Source organism: Lissotriton vulgaris, chromosome 12, assembly GCF_964263255.1.
Source record: "Lissotriton vulgaris chromosome 12, aLisVul1.2, whole genome shotgun sequence".
Taxonomy (NCBI): domain Eukaryota; kingdom Metazoa; phylum Chordata; class Amphibia; order Caudata; family Salamandridae; genus Lissotriton; species Lissotriton vulgaris.
The window spans coordinates 250158514-250174846 of record NC_141700.1 but is presented as its reverse complement, the minus strand read 5'-3'; the positions used below and the strand labels follow the sequence as shown (position 1 = coordinate 250174846).

General features: G+C 52.5%; 1 protein-coding gene across 2 annotated transcripts in view; it reads right to left on the bottom strand.

Moving 5' to 3' along the window:
• The window catches only part of ELMO3 (engulfment and cell motility 3), a 254101-nt gene that overhangs the window by 215760 nt on the left and 22008 nt on the right, over nt 1-16333 (bottom strand). The window contains exon 1 of one of the 2 annotated variants that reach the window (XM_086947765.1): nt 6778-6887. The exons of the other annotated variant lie outside the window; for it this stretch is intronic. The gene's annotated coding sequence lies outside the window, so the exon portion shown is untranslated. Of the gene's footprint in view, nt 1-6777; nt 6888-16333 lie in introns of those variants that run through there. 2 annotated transcript variants of the gene reach the window in all.

The following is a 16333-nucleotide window of genomic DNA, read 5'->3' as shown; positions in this document are numbered from 1 at the left end:
ACAGTGAGTTCCAGTAATCCCTGTTCTGACACTGACTAGGCATCCCAAAGAAGACAAATGTGAAAGATAAGATCTATTGGCTCAAGTTGGAAATAATAAGGAGCACTCTGCATTAACTATTCATCCTGGAGGGGAAGGAGTCCGTTGTTATAAAGCTTCGCACAGACCTGGAAGGGGCAGCTAAATACGTTCAAGTTGAAAGAGAAAAAAATCCGCAGGCTCATTAATTTTAGCTTCGACGTTTTTATGGTAAAGCGCGAGGGGGTTGTTCCGTGCTCCCATGTGACCAGCTACCAGCTTCACTTTGTTGAAGGCGCTCGTCGGAAGCACTGGAGCACAGCTCGTTGGCGTGCGAGGCTCCGCAGCGAGATCCTGGGAAGGCTCGTCTCTCGCAGCATGCTACCCCTCGAGAGTGAACTTCCCGGGAACGTTCTGCTCGGCTGTGGTGCAGAGACATGAAATAAGGTGTGCCGTCTGCAGGGAGATTTATTTTAAGTGCAGAGTTGGAGGACTTGATGAACAGCTGCGTTGCCAGCCTCCTGGAGAGGATGAGCTCTGGAGGGGGCGCAGCTTCGAGGCTCAGGTCATAAGTGGCGTTTTCCTTGCGAAGCAAGCAGCAAGGAGAGATAATTGCTAACAGATGGCCCGCTGCTCACTCCCGCAAGGGAATCACCAAACGTGCATGCATTGCCATTGAAAGCAATGCAAAGCATGCACGTTTTTGACCAAAAACGCTGATTGATTCCAAGAGGTCCCCTCCTATGCAGAGCATGCGCACTGTGTAGGCGAGACCTAAAAAGGTAAAATGCATGAAAATCTGTTAGCTTCAGTCACCTAAAACACACCTAAAACACAATATTATGTAAAGCCGGCAAAGCCTCCACTTCTTAAAATACATTTCTGATCATTAGCTTAAGTAACCAAAAGACACCAATGGCGGACTGAAGTGACCGCACCTCACACAAAGTTCCAACAAATTATGGCCCTGTGCACTTTTCCAGTACCTGCCATCATTCAGTACCACTGTCCAGCAGAAATGGAATCAAATAATGAGTGGAATGGTGCACCCGGAAATATGGTAGTCCACAGAGATCACATGTGTGTTTCAAAATATATTTATTCTTTCTTTAATCCGTATCCGTGAAAACATTCTCTCTTATGAAAAACATACAGCCAATGAGTTTCGTTCAAACAGGTTTTGAACTTTGTCAGGGCTCAAATGTATTAAAGTTCTTTATACTCCTGGTGTGGAGATTTTTTATTTTGAAATCAATCCAAATGAGTTCTATATTTTGTTGGATAAGTATTAACATCAGAAAGGCCTCATAGTCATGGGGAGAATCCATCCTGGCAATATATTTGTCCCGTCAGATAATATTCTGGGAAGAGTCTCTTCAATATGATACCTTGATATGCATCATATTTCACCTGCAGAGTTTGTCGACAAACTTGGCAACTGAAATATGATGCGTTGGTTGGATGTTCTTTGTATGAGAAAATGTTTTTTATGAGGTTCAACCATACAGCCGCGGATGATGCACCATTCTAAACAATATCTCTTGCAGGGCGTGGCAGCTTCGCTGCCCCGCCAACACGAGACCTAACAACAACAAACTAAGGACCTGATTCAATCAATCAATCAAGAAATTTGTATAGTGCGCTACTCACCCAGAGGGTCTCAAGGCGCTTGGGGGAGGGGGGTCCGCTACTGCTCGAACAGCCAGGTCTTGAGTTGCTTCCTGAAGGAGAGGTGGTCTTGGGTACGACGGAGGTGGATGGGGAGGGAGTTCCAAGTCTTGGCTGCCAGGTAGGAGAAGGATCTTCCTCCCATGGTGGCTCTTCGGGTGCGTGGGACCGCGGCGAGGGCGTGGCTTGTCGATCGCAGTTGGCGGTGGGCATGTAGAAGGTCAGGCGGTTGTTGAGGTACCTGGGGCCCAGGTCATGGAGGGCCTTGTGTGCGTGGGTGAGGAGACGGAACGTGATTCGCTTGCTGATGGGGAGCCAGTGCAGGTCTCTCAGGTGTCCGGAGATGTGGCTGGGTCGGGGGATGTCCAGGATGAGTCGTGCGGAGGCGTTCTGGATGAGTTGGAGTCTTTTCTGCAGTTTGGCTGTGGTTCCGGTGTAGAGGGTGTTTCCGTAGTTCAATCGGCTGGTGACGAGTGCTTGGGTGACCGTCTTCCTGGTTTCGGTGGGGATCCATCGGAAGATCTTTCTGAGCAGGCGTAGGATATTGAAACACGATGATGAGACGGCGTTGACTTGTCTGGTCATCGAGAGGGAGGAGTCCAGGATGAAGCCCAGATTGCGTGCATGGTCCGTTGGTTTGGGTGCGCTGTCTAGGGCCGGGGGCCACCAGGAGTCGTCCCAGGCAGAGGGTGATGAGCCAAGGATGAGGACTTCCGTCATGTCTGAGTTCAGTTTCAGGCGGCTGTTCTTCATCCATTCGGCTACTTCTTTCATCCCTTCGTGTAGGTTGGTTCTGGCGGTGGCAGGGTCGTTGGTGAGGGATAGGATCAGCTGGGTGTCATCGGCGTAGGAGATGATGTTGAGGTTGTGTTGGCGTGCGATGGCTGCGAGGGGGTTCATGTAGACGTTGAAGAGGGTGGGGCTGAGTGATGATCCTTGTGGTACGCCGCAGATGACTTCGGTGGCCTCGGATCTGAACGGGGGGAGGCGGACTCTCTGGGTTCTTCCGGCGAGGAACGAGATGATCCACTCCAGTGCCTTCTCTTGGATACAGACGTTGCTGAGGCGTTGTACAAGGGTGCAGTGGCAGACAGTGTCGAACGCTGCGGAGAGGTCCAGGAGGATGAGGGCCGCAGTTTCCCCGTTGTCGAGCAAGGCTCGGATGTCGTCAGTGGCTGCGATGAGGGCGGTCTCGGTGCTGTGGTTGGCTCGGAAGCCGGACTGTGAGTAGTCGAGGGATCCATTCGTCTCGAGGAAGGCGGCAAGCTGTCTGTTGACGGTCTTCTTCATGACTTTGGCAGGAAACGGGAGGAGTGAGATGGGGCGGTAGTTCTTGAGGTCGGTGGGGTCTGCTGATGGTTTCTTCAGGAGGGCGCTGAGTTCGGCATGCTTCCAGCTCTCCGGGAAGGTGGCGGTGTTGAAGGAGCAGTTGATGATGTCTCTGAGTTTATTTATTTATTTATTTATGAAACTTATAGAGCGCACAGCTACCTCCGGCGGAGGTGTCCCGGCGCTAGGATTACATGATTGTCCCCATAAAGAGTAACCAGAAACATATCCCACAGAGGGACTGGGAAAGTGCAAAGATCAGACAATACCAAGCCCTAACGCTTAGTGAACAACCAGGTCTTGAGTTTGCGTCGAAAGGCTGGCTCAGATTCGCAAAACCTGAGATCAAGGGGGAGGCTGTTCCAGAGCTTGGCGGCAGTGACGGTGAAAGATCTGCCGCCACTCCGAGAAAGCCTGAATCTTGGTACCATCAGAAGACGAAGGCTATTGGATCTCAGATGTCTAACTGAAGCAGAGATTTTGAGACGCTTTCTCAGATAGAGCGGGCCAATTCCATGAATAGCACGAAATGTCAGGGTCAGAATTTTGAAATCGATGCGTCGTGAAATAGGAAGCCAGTGAAGCTCATCTCGGTAAGCTCTGACTGAAGTACGGGCAGGGATATTACCAATGAGCCGGGCTGCCGCGTTTTGAACTATTTGCAGACGGTCGATAAGGTGTAGGGGGGCACCTGCATATAGACTGTTAGCATAGTCTAGATGGGTGGTGATGAGTGCCTGGACTACAGTTTTGCGTGATGATTGAGGGAGGAAGGGGAAGATTTTCCTGATCATACGTAATTTGGAGAAACAGGCCCCTACCACTTTGTTGACTTGGGCACTTCCGGACAAAGAGTTGTCAAAAGTGAAGCCAAGGTTGCGCGCTGCCTGAACGGGAGTGGGTGGAGGATTCAAAACGGTAGGCCACCAAAGGATTGCAGGGGGGGGGGTTTCTTGCTGAAAAAAAGCACCTCTGTTTTGTCGGTGTTGAGGGCAAGATGATTGGCTGACATCCAGGTGCAGATGTTGCCAAGGCAGTTTCTAAAGTTGGAAAAGAGGGAGTCAGAATGGTCTCGAAAGGAAAAGATAAGCTGAGTATCGTCAGCATCGGAGACCACCCTGACACCCCAGGACTCAACTACCTTGGCAAGAGGAGCCACATAAGCATTAAACAATAAAGGGCTCAAAGCAGAGCCCTGGGGCACTCCGCACAGGAGGGGTTTGTCCTCGGATTCAAATGGGTGCATCGTAACCCTTTGAGAACGACTAGACAGGAAAGAAGTGATCCAGGTCAGCACTGTCCCACCGACCCCTAGCTGTTGTAAGCGGGTGGTCAGTATTTTATGGGAAACAGTATCAAAAGCAGCGGATAGGTCGAGGAGGACCAGCATGGCATCCTCGCCCCTGTCCACTGATTCCCTGATGATTTCTGAGACTTCAAGCAGCGCTGTCTCAGTACTATAGCCGGTTCTAAAGCCGGACTGGGAGTCGTGCAACAGCTGGTTTGACTCTAGATACAGTGCCAACTGTTTCTGTACCACTTTCTCCAGAATCTTGGCAGGTTTGGGCAAAAGCGATATAGGCCGATAGTTGCTAAATAGTAGAGGGTCGGCACCGGGTTTTTTCAGTATGGGGACAAGCCTGTTGGGATTGGGGAGTTGGGGTGAGATGACAGAGTCGGCCTTGTTGAAGACGTGGTGGGGGCATGGGACGGTTGGTGATCCGGAGTGGATGGTGTTCATCGTGTGGATGGTGTCTTCGGTGCTGACCGGGGTCCAGGCGCGGAGGGTGGTGGTGGGGGGCGTTGGTTCTGTTGTTGGGTGCGTGGTCTGTTCGCCAAAGCTGTTGTGTATGTCTGCGATCTTGCTGTGGAATAACGAGGCAAGTGAGTCGCAGAGGTCTTGTGAGGGAGTGATGTCATTGTTTCCGGCGCTTGGGTTGGAGAGCTCTTTGACGATGTTGAAGAGTTCCTTGCTGTTGTGTGCGTTGTTGTCTAGTCGATCCTTGAATGCTGACTTCTTGGTGGTGTGGATCAGCTGGTGGTGTTTGCGGGTGGCGTGCTTGAGGGCGGTCATGTTGTCTGTAGTCGGGTTTTTTCGCCAGGCTGTCTCGAGGGTACGGCAGTTCTTCTTGGAGTTCTTGAGGTCGTCATTGAACCAGGAGGCCTTCTTGCTTCTGGGCCTGCTGGGATGGTTTTTCAGGGGTGCAAGGTCATCAGCGCAGTTGGTGATCCACTGTGTGATGTTGTTGTGTGGCGGGTGCGGTGCAGGTCCGGATACAGGAGAACTTGCAGGATCGGCAGGTGAAGGGTCCGTGGGTACGTCCTGGGGTGGCTCGGTGGCAGCCGGGGGTCCGGCCGGTGTCAGCGGCAGAAACAGCGGTGGAGGCACAGAACGATCAGGGGCACAACGAGGCACAGAACGATCAGGGGCACAGGGCACAACGATGCAAACAATAACAAATACAGGCACAATACTGGGACAATACTGAGGTCAGGGGGCAGAAACGATCAGGGGCACAACGAGGCACAGAACGATCAGGGGCACAGGGCACAACAATGCAAACAATAACAAATACAGGCACAATACTGGGGCAACAGTGGACGATGTAAATGGACAATTACAGGGGGAGATACAAACTTGGCAGCGGCGGCGGCAATCGGATACCGGGCACACTCGGGGTGGGCCACGCAGCGGGAGGAGCGACCGGCTCTGACCAGGTCAGGTCAGGTCACAGCTCCCCGCCTCGCGGACACCACCTTTTGTGTACCGTGGGAGGGAGGAGCAGCTGGGAGGCAGGAGCGGGGTGGCGAGTGGGGAGGGGAGCGGTGATGCTGGAGGGAACGGGGGTGGGGTCGCGGGGGAGCAGCGGCAGGGAGCGGGGTGGGTCAGCGGCAGAAACGGCGGTGGAGGTACAGAACGATCAGGGGCACAACGAGGCACAGAACGATCAGGGGCACAGGGCACAACGATGCAAACAATAACAAATACAGGCACAATACTGGGATAATACTGAGGTCAGGGGGCAGAAACGATCAGGGGCACAACGAGGCACAGAACGATCAGGGGCACAGGGCACAACGATGCAAACAATAACAAATACAGGCACAATACTGGGGCAACAGAGGACGATGTAAATGGACAATTACAGGGGCAGATACAAACTTGGCAGCAGCGGCAATCGGATACCGGGGCCACGCGGCGGGAGGAGCGACCGGCTCTGACCAGGTCAGGTCAGGTCACAGCTCCCCGCCTCGCGAACACCACCTTTTGTGTACCGTGGGAGGGAGGAGCAGCTGAGAGGCGGGAGCGGGGTGGCGAGTGGGGAGGGGAGCGGTGATGCTGGAGGGAACGGGGGTGGGGCCGCGGGGGAGCAGCGGCAGGGAGCAGGGTGGGTCAGCGGCAGAAACGGCGGTGGAGGCACAGAACGATCAGGGGCACAACGAGGCACAGAACGATCAGGGGCACAGGGCACAACGATGCAAACAATAACAAATACAGGCACAATACTGGGACAATACTGAGGTCAGGGGGCAGAAACGATCAGGGGCACAACGAGGCACAGAACGATCAGGGGCACTGGGCACAACGATGCAAACAATAACAAATACAGGCACAATACTGGGGCAACAGTGGGCGATGTAAATGGACAATTACAGGGGCAGATACAAACTTGATAGCGGCAGCGGCGGCGGCGGCGGCGCCCCCCCCCCCCCCCCCGCCCCACTTCCCTCCCCCCCCCCGCCCCACTTCCCTCCCCTTACCTGTACTGCTGAACAACCTGCGCTGGCAGGCGACGTGCAAAGGGCCTGGAGACGGACCACGCTCACTCCATGGAGACAGCCCTCGGGAGTGCGCATCTATGCGGGGGGCGGAGGAGAGGGGGGCGTTGGGACACACTGCACAACAAACACATCTCCACAGAGGAGAATAAAAGGCAGCTTTACATCTCTGGAGCAGGAGGGAGGTGGCAAAGCTTGGAGGAATGTAAGGAATGCAGAACGGTTAAAGGCAGGAGAGAAGTGCACGCGCCTTCCCTCTCCCACTGCCCCCCCCCCCCCCCCCTCACGTTGCTTAAGTTCTCCCCACCAACCAGGCTGACCTCACCCTTCCAGGTCGCCACAGCATCCACGAGCCTGGCGCCGAGTCCACTCCCCTCAGGCTCGCGCCCTTCACAACATGTTATCAGAAAACTATGTTTTAAAAGGAATAGGAAGGAGTGACATCTAGTAGAGTAGTAAAAGAGAGCCATAAATGGAGTGCAGTAGGCCCTCACACTCTGGAACGCCAGTGCCACTGCATCTGCTGCACTATTTATAACTGCACAGCGGCTGCGACGGGCGCAGTCTGGATGGGCGCATTTCAGGGAGATCCGGCTCCCTCCCTTTCAGCGCAATGCAAGAAGGGAAGCTTGCTGTGACTTGTTGTGAGGCGTGTGTAACTCGCCACACCTTTACCTGCCTGTCAGCAGACGCCCCACCCTCGCCCCTCAGGCTGAGGGAAGGGCGCCTCGTGTGCAAGAATCCCTCGCCGCCAGGGCTGCATCACCGACGCTGGGACGCTGCCATGCACGCGGAGAATGTGCGGAATATTCCTCGGCAATGCATGTCCAAAAGAAACTTTGTCAAACGTGATATGCCACAGTACACAAGGTTCCCAAACCCTTGCAACTCAGATGTATCATCCTCTCATAACTGAGCGAGAGGCCTCCGTGACATACATAGCAGTGAAAAATGTTTCTGAAGTTTCCCACTACCTTTTTATTCACTAAAACCTACATTTTCAGACCGCGCCATTTCAAAAATAAATAAACGACTAACTAAATAAAAGAGCATTCTGCTATGCTTCAAGGCAGTGGGTGTGTCATTGTGTTAAATTCTGCACTGGTGTTCTATATTTATTTTACTAGTGATCATCATTTAATATGTTGTACTGTATAAATGCATCACTGTTTATTAAGTGCGGCACCGTGCGTGTTCCGCAGGCAGTCAAACAGGGAATTAATTATGTGATGCTACTCAAAAAAGTAAACAAAAGGTCCCCTCTGTATTCGCTGGATTCTTGCCTATATCTTTCAGCAGTTAATTCCATCTTAAGCCAAGTAACCTTTAAGAAATATCCCATTCGCATATGAAATCACTTTACCATTGATAAAATAATTTACAAAAATCTAAATAAAAGGATACAATAGATCTACAGTTCTGGTGAGTTTAGAAATCTTAAAGTCTCTATTGCCAAATACACATCCTTGCTTCAAAATACAGGTACTCTATGTCTGTAAAGTGCCTGACTTAGTTTCTTACATACAAGCAAAATGTCGGTGAGCACTTTCTCTGCTAGACCTTTTCTCCCCTAGTATTAAGGCAATTTGGAATAGTTCGCGCATAGACCTCCATGACTTTTTCCCACGTAAGGTATTCACACAAAATACTGGGGATTCCAAGGATACCCAGAGTTTGTGGATTTCACTGGAGGGAACCGAGAAATTAGATAAAATATTGCTACTTTTAGTTTTTTTGTGTTTGTGGGTAGGGGGGTGATGCTGCAGAAGAAAGTGTCTCTTTTTTTCCTGCAAACAGCAGCAACAAAAGGTTTGCGATGCTAAAATCACCTTCTTCTCAGCTTTCAGGAACAGTCAGACTTGATTCAGAAAAATACATTTTATACCACAGTCAAGCGCACACCACCAGCCAAGAGCCAGTCTATGCACATTGCCAACTAAGTGCCAGTCCACACACACCACCAGCAAAACACTAGCCCATACACACCGCCAGCCAAGCACCAGTCTACACACACCGGAAAGTCTACAAACACCGCCAAGTCCACATACACAGCCAATCAAGTGCCAGTCTACACAGACCGCAAGGCAAACACCAGGCCACATACAACGCCAGCCAAGCACCTGTCCACGCACACCGCCATTAAATCTTTTTTAACACACAAGAAAACACAAACCAATTTGAAGATGAAAAACCAACTGTGACTTCAAAGAGAACATGTCTAACTAAAACCAAACAACCACCAACTGTGAAACTGAACAAACAAGCATTTGCAATGCAATAGGTCTCGCTTTTTACTTAAGGTTGAGCTATTGGCATTGAAATTGGAAATGCCTTTCATTTATGTTTTGGTTTTTAAAACATAAACAAAAGACATTGTAATTTACAATGCCAATAGCTTCAACTTGCGTAAATGAGAGACCTATTGCATTGCAAATGCTTGTTTCATCCCAGCTACTTGGTGCTGCCCTGCATGGGAATTCCTACCTGGAGAACGACAATGCTGTCCAGAACTGCCCATTCCTTCCTGACTTCAGTGACCTTGCATGGCCTCCACTTTTACCCTTACTTTATCAGTACCACAGAATCAGTATTCCAAGGATATTGTTTTCCCAAATAATCTTCTGGGGTACAGTTCCATGCAACGCAGTCAGTAAATCAAGGCCATTACACTACATGACTTTGTTCATAGGCAGGACCACTGGAATAACGAAATATCGTGGCCGCCGCGTTCTCAGAGTATTTACATATTTTCCATACTTGCCGCTTGATTCAGATCTTCTGCATCAGTTGCAAACAGTGATTCTAGCTCAGATGGATCAAAAGAGGCTTTAAAAAGCATCAGCCATAGTCCCCCGGGGGGACAGATGCTTTAAAAAGATTAACTGTCACCATTTTGTTGCAGACAGCTGTATTCGGGTGTTAGAGTGCTGCTAATGAGGAGAAAAGTTTGCCCAGACATTATTACTGTGTTGTTATGGCAAAATATTGCGACAGAATGTGCCACATTACGCTGCATCATTGCACCTCTTCTGTGTGTGATTACGTTTGTACCTCTCTAGTCCCTGCAGCACCTGTTCTGACCTGGGTCTCAGGCTCTACAGCAGCTCTGCTGACCTGGTTCTCTGGCTCTACAGCAGCTCTGCTGACCTGGTTCTCTGGCTCTACAGCGGCTCTGCTGACCTGGTTCTCAGGCTCTAGAGCTGCTCTGCTGACCTGGTTTTCTGCCTCTACAGCAGCTCTGCTGACCTAGCTCTCTGGCTCTACAGAAGCTCTGCTGACCTGGTTTTCCGGCTCTACAACGGCTCTGCTGACCTGGTTCTCTGGGTCTAGAGCAGCTCTGCTGACCTGGTTCTTTGGCTTTAGAGCGGCTCTGCTGGCCTGGTTCTCTGGAACTACAGCAGCTCTGCTGACCTGGTTCTCTGGCTCTAGAGCGGTTCTGCTAACCTGGTTTTCTGGCTCTACAGCAGCTCTGCTGACCTAGCTCTCTGGCTCTACAGAAGCTCTGCTGACCTGGTACTCAGCCTCTACAGCCGCTCTGCTGACCTGGTTCTCTGGGTCTAGAGCAACTCTGCTGACCTGGTTCTCTGGCTTTAGAGCGGCTCTGCTGGCCTGGTTCTCTGAAACTACAGCAGCTCTGCTGACCTGGTTCTCTGGCTCTACAGCAGCTCTGCTGACCTGGTTCTCAGGCTCTAGAGCGGCTCTGCTGACCTAGTTCAAAAGGCTCTAGAGCAGTTCTGCTGACCTGGTTCTCTGGCTCTACAGCAACTCTGCTGACCTGGTTCTCAGGCTCTAGAGCGGCTCTGCTGGCCTGGTTCTCTGGCCCTACAGCAGCTCGGCTGCTTCTCTGGCTCTACAGCAGCTCTGCGGACCTTGTTGTCTGGCTCTAGAGCAGCTCTGCTGATCTGGTTCTCTGGCTCTACAATGGCTCTGCTGACCTGGTTCTCAGGCTCTACAATGGCTCTGCTTGCCTTGTTCTCAGGCTCTACAATGGCTCTGCTGACCTGATTCTCAGGCTCTACAGCTATTCTGCTGACCTGGCTCTCAGGCTCTACAGCCCCCCTGCGGACCTGGTTCTCTGGCTCTAGAGCACCTCTGCTGACCTGGTTCTACAACGGCTCTGCTGACCTGGCTCTCTGGCTCTACAATGGCTCTGCTGACCTGGTTCTCAGGCTCTACAATGGCTCTGCTGACCTGGTTCTCTCGTTCTACAACGGCTCTGCTGACCTGGTTCTCTGGCTCTACAATGGCTCTGCTGACCTGGTTCTCAGGCTCTACAATGGCTCTGCTGACCTGGTTCTCTGGTTCTACAACGGCTCTGCTGACCTGGTTCTCTGGCTCTACAATGGCACTTCTGGACTGGTTCTCTGGCTCTAGAGCCGGTCAGCAAATCGGTTGTTTAAAACATTGATGGGTCCCTGAGGCTGCCCAGAGATCCTCAAGGCCCAGACGTTCTATTGATGCTGTCAGGTAGCTCATAGCTGCACACTCCTTCTTTGAGTGAATTTCGTTCCATAGGTGGGAGTTCAGTGTACCAGCCTTTTTAGGTCTCGCCTGTTGTCGATGCGCATGCGCATCGAGCAAAGCGAGACTATTGCGAGTTATCCACACTTTATCTGCACTGCAAGGAATCGTGGCGATTCCTTGCAGTGCCCGTGAGTTTTAAGGTCAATGCGCATGCGCATTAAGCTTATGCGCATGCGCATTGACCTTAAAAGTCACGGGCGCGTGCACGTCCGTCTCCTAACAACACACACACACCCTCTCCCCCGCTCCGCCCCCTCCCGCCGTGTCGCATTTCTCTTTCTCCTCCCCCTCCCCTCTCTCCCCTCCGTCTCGGTTCACACACACCCTCTCCCCCGCTCCGCCCCCTCCCCGCCAACACCGCCTCGCGAGCTCGTCATTCCAAACCCGCCCTCCCCCGCCTGAGAACGGCATGGCACAGTGGTAAACAGAATACCCAGTAACACGTATTCATGCTCGGGCGGCACTTCCTCCATGTTCACCACCCAAACACATCCTGATGGGGCCCTTAACCAGAAGGCATCAACAATCTTTCCTTTCTGCTTCCAACGCCAATTGCACCTACAACGAATCCGGATCTTGCATAAGGTCCCCCCGCCCCTCCCCCTCTGCTCTCAATACCTCAATCCAGAGCGCCATTTAAGTCCGCCATAATAAGCTGTGCTGCGCTTACTGGGTCAAGGGAAAAAGCACAAAGATGCCTTGTTTGTTTCGCTCCGAGGGACAGGGAGCCGCCACAGAGACCAGAACCAGCGTCAGAGAAGGAAAGCCTTCCAGATCTTCAACCATGGTAGTCGATTCACCGATGCTGTACACACGTCCCTAACAACGTCATTTCAGGCGGACACCATCATACATGACAGCACCAAAACAAAAGAGAAGGCAGCATTCGTTGTCCCGCTAAGCACCACCTTTTGTCCGTCCAGGCAGCCGCTCAATGCAAACACCTCCCAGTGCCATGTAAAGCCACCCCCAACAACACAAAGGAAAACCCGGATATACAAGCAGAATCCACTGTGAGACACTGGCCTGCCCGCCCATGTGACACATCAGCAGCCCAACATCAAACAAACGCCAGAACACGTCAGACAGCCCACAGATGATTAAACACAACTGATTTATCTGCACGTCATGCAAGGCCATCGCAACATAACGCCCTTCGGCCCACACACACATCTATCTAACCCCAGTGCTTAATTCGATTATAAAAATTGAAAGTGTAACTCCAAAAGTTTTTCTTAAGAGATCGCTGCTTAATACCAAGGCTGCTTACTCTGGATTCTACCTCACGCCTCTTCCTTCCACTCCTGTGACGATCTCAATCGTGCAGGGTTTGCCATTTTTGCTTTCTTTGTTTTCTGCATTTCTGACTCCTGCTCTGGGTCAAAGTCTGATGACAGAACCTCAACCCCTCACCCTCAATCCCTCACCCACACTCACCCACACTCACCCTCACCCACCCTCACCCACCCTCACTCACCCTCACTCACCCTCACCCTCACTCACCCTCACTCACCCTCACCCTCACTCACCCTCACCCTCAACCCCTCACTCACCCTCACTCACCCTCACTCACCCTCAACCCCTCACCCTCACCCACCCTCAACCCCTCACCCACCCTCAACCCCTCACCCTCACTCACCCTCAACCCCTCACTCACCCTCACTCACCCTCAACCCCTCACTCACCCTCACTCACCCTCAACTCCTCACCCACCCTCAACCCCTCACCCTCACTCACCCTCAACCCCTCACTCACCCTCACTCACCCTCAACCCCTCACTCACCCTCACTCACCCTCAACCCCTCACTCACCCTCACTCACCCTCACTCACCCTCACTCACCCTCACTCACCCTCACTCACCCTCACCCACCCTCACCCTCTCACTCACCCTCACTCACCCTCAACCCCTCACCCTCACCCACCCTCAACCCCTCACCCACCCTCAACCCCTCACCCTCACTCACCCTCAACCCCTCACTCACCCTCACTCACCCTCAACCCCTCACTCACCCTCACTCACCCTCAACTCCTCACCCACCCTCAACCCCTCACCCTCACTCACCCTCAACCCCTCACTCACCCTCACTCACCCTCAACCCCTCACTCACCCTCACTCACCCTCAACCCCTCACTCACCCTCACCCTCACTCACCCTCACCCTCAACCCCTCACTCCCCCTCACTCACCCTCACCCTCACTCACCCTCAACCCCTCACCCACCCTCAACCCCTCACCCACCCTCAACCCCTCACCCTCACTCACCCTCAACCCCTCACCCTCACTCACCCTCAACGCCTCACTCACCCTCACTCACCCTCAACCCCTCACTCACCCTCAACCCCTCACTCACCCTCACTCACCCTCACCCTCAACCCCTCACTCACCCTCACTCACCCTCAACCCCTCTCACCCTCACTCACCCTCAACCTCACCCTCACTCACCCTCACCCTCACCCTCAACCCCTCACTCCCCCTCACTCACCCTCACCCTCACTCACCCTCAACCCCTCACCCACCCTCAACCCCTCACCCACCCTCAACCCCTCACCCTCACTCACCCTCAACCCCTCACCCTCACTCACCCTCAACGCCTCACTCACCCTCACTCACCCTCAACCCCTCACTCACCCTCAACCCCTCACTCACCCTCACTCACCCTCACCCTCAACCCCTCACTCACCCTCACTCACCCTCAACCCCTCACCCTCACTCACCCTCAACCTCATGCTAAAGATTTACAAAAAAACCCATAAACAATTCTAAAAGCACTAACTCTAATGCTGCGAGACCTATTGCATTTCTAATGCTTGTTGATCTTATGCCAGCAGTTGACGTAGGCTCCATTGCGGGCCGAAATCCAGTCTTAATTGGGCTGGCGACACAAAATTGGGTAGATTGAAAATCATCCTAGCCGCTCTTGAGACTATTCTGTCTAAAATATCCTCATCTCTTCCCCTGAGGCACTCACTCCCATAAATTATGGCCGGAATGAGTTTTGCTTGCCAAACTTGTAGCAGTGGGGTAAGGCTTGGGCCGGCAGTTTTGTGTTTAATTGATTTTAAAGCAGCCACAATTGAGTTGCCTCTTCTATTGATTGCTTCTTTTTGTGTGTTAAATGTGCCTTTGTTGTCTATTATCACTGAGTCCCAAGTACTTGTATTCTTCAACTTATTGTTTTATTGTGTCAGCCAATTGCCAGCGGTAACTGAAGGACGTCTTTTTTGGATATAATCACATTACCTTCGTTTTATCATAATTGATAGTGAAACTGTTGGTTGCGGAGTGCTAGTAGGTGTTGAAGACCGATGGGGGTTCGGCTTACCAGCACAAGATTGTATGCGTACAGCATGTTGCAAAGTGGAAGCCCTCCCATCCTTGGTGCATGTTTATTACAAGTGTCCAGTTCAATCGACAGGTCAGCCATATAATAGTTGAAGAGTGTCAGGGCCAGCACACACCCCTGTTTGAGCCCCATAGTTGTTGAAATTTTCCTGGACAGGAAGTTTCCCATTCCTAGCTTTACTTGGACCCACATCTTGGTGTGTAGAAGGGCAAATGTGCTCCCTTGAGAAAACGCCTGTACTGGCAAAAAAATATCTGAAGGCAGAGTTCTTGTTTTAATTTTGTTTTTAATATGAGGGGCATGGACTGGACGGCTAAGATGGCCGACAATCGTTTGTGAGCTCCTGCCTGGATCTGCAGAGGAGCCAGTTTTATGGGTACTGGCCTGCCCATAGGGGTAGGGGTGGGTGCGGGGCGTGACAAGCTACCTGACATTCCCTCGAGGCGATGGAGGGGCAACAAGCCCTGAGACTGGAGGAGACGTGAGCCACGGGCCATGATCCCGGAGGGGTGTGATATGAAAAATGGTGGCCCAGGAGTGACATACTGGGGCCCCTGGGCACCACAGTGACTGGAGCAGGAGGATCCCCCCCTGGCTGCCCGATCGTGCCTGTTGGGCTGGGGGCTGAGAGACTGCCTGTGGGAGGAGGGGTGGCCTCAAGCGACCCTGCAGCGACTGACAACAGGGCTCGCGGAGCCAGAGGCCCGAGCTAGATAGGGTCCCTGGGAGAAGTAGCGTTGTTGCAGAGGGGCCGGGGTCTCCTCCTTGGACTGTGAATAACTTGGCAAGGAAGAAGGAGGGCTTTGCAGGGAGCTGACTGCTCGTGCTGCCTGGGAGTTATTCAGGCAAGCGAGTTGGACCCCACTCCCTGAGCACTGGTGACTCTTTGCAGGGAGCATCTGGAAGAGGGAGTGACCCCGGGACCCTACCAGTGCCGGGGTTCTTTGGGACGGTACAAAAGGGGGTGGTAATGAACGGAGCATCTGAACCAATCAAACACTCACACCCAGTCAAAAGATCTGGGTTTAATCCATCACCGTTCTTTAGCCCACTCTGCCAACCCAGTTCAGACATGGCTATATGCAAATCAGTCTGACCCTGTGCCTCATGGGAACAGTCCAGCCCGAACTGCCAAGCCATGCCTTCCCTGGACCGGAAACAAGCTTCAGAGCACCGGTTTCTGGCATTCCAGCCGTCTTCAGCCCGGCTTGCTTCAATCCAGTGGCAAAGTGAGCAAGGGACTCACGTCTGAGCATACCCTGCCACACTTATGGCGGCCAAAAGCGGTACAAAAGGGGGTGGTAATGGACGGAGCATCTGAAGCAATCAAACACTCACACCCAGTCAAAAGATCTGGGTTTAATCCATCACCGTTCTTTAGCCCACTCTGCCACCCCAGTTCAGACATGGCTATATGCAAATCAGTCTGACCCTGTGCCTCATGGGAACAGTCCAGCCCGAACTACCAAGCCATGCCTTCCCTGGACCGGAAACAAGCTTCCGAGGACCGGTTTCTGGAATTCCAGCCGTCTTCAGCCCGGCTTGCTTGAATCCAGTGGCAACGTGAGCAAGGGACTCACGTCTGAGCATACCCTGCCACACTTATGGCGGCCAAAAGCGGTACAAAAGGGGACAGCAGGAGCCACAGAACCATACGGGACGAGCCAGGC